Source organism: Belonocnema kinseyi, chromosome 3, assembly GCF_010883055.1.
Source record: "Belonocnema kinseyi isolate 2016_QV_RU_SX_M_011 chromosome 3, B_treatae_v1, whole genome shotgun sequence".
Lineage (NCBI taxonomy): Eukaryota > Metazoa > Arthropoda > Insecta > Hymenoptera > Cynipidae > Belonocnema > Belonocnema kinseyi.
The window spans coordinates 37,860,862-37,861,902 of record NC_046659.1 but is presented as its reverse complement, the minus strand read 5'-3'; positions in this window follow the sequence as shown (position 1 = coordinate 37,861,902).

Below are 1,041 nucleotides of genomic sequence, written 5' to 3'. Positions count from 1 at the left end.
GGGGGAGGGGTAAAAAAAACTTGAAATAAAGCGTGACATATGTGAACGCTCTCGAACTATATATTTTTGAAATGTACACTGAAAGAAATTTTATAATAATACTTGATATTTCAATATTCATAATTGATTTAGTCGATTACGATTTAGGGAAATCGTGTAAATATAAAAATTATTGTTAGCGTAATTACGAAACTTTACAATTAAAATATTAAAACTTAATGTAATTTTCATTTGAGGGAATTGCAAAACACTATATCAAAAAATCCGAATAGCTCCGATAATCTCCCGAGTTTAGCCGAATCCACCGATTGTACCTCATAGCCGAGCGCTCAAGATGTGGATCGGAGAACTTCGTGTTTCCCTCTAAACTCGTCAAGATTCATGTATGGACACGTGATTTCCAGTGTTTTGTTTCTAAGGCAAGAGTGGTAATAATTGGCTAAACTATACATTTTTTTATGATATTCAACTTACAAGTTATAAAAGTTATTAGTTGAAAATTTCAAGGATTTTACCACTCAGGTTTTGAGCGTCAGATTACAAAGCATTGCTAAAGATTCTAGAAGCTTTCAATATATTCTAAAGATTTTAGAATATTTAAAAGGATTTTTGAATGTTTTACAAAGTCTTATGAACGTTTTACGAATATTTTATGGATTTGAACGATTGACAAGAGGCGTGTACATTAGGGTGGTCCAAAATCATACCTGTTGAAATTTTTTTTGATTAGAGGGCATGACCCCCCCCCTCCATTTCGTGTGGTGGCCGGAAAATAATTCCCTCCAAGTTTGGGTCAAATTGGTCAATATTAAGACGCGCCGCAAAGGCCCTGAAAATCCGATAAAATTAACATGGGAAAATTTTGGGTTTCGGAACAATGGGATTCAGGTTTCTGGATTTAAACTTAGCTTGCGGGAGATATTAAGAATTTGTTAAGGAGTCTCTAATCAATCATTTCCATTAAATTGAGCCGCCGCATGGAAGAACGGGATATCAAATATTTTTCGAGGAGTGGGAGGTGATTCATATATGGACGTGTAA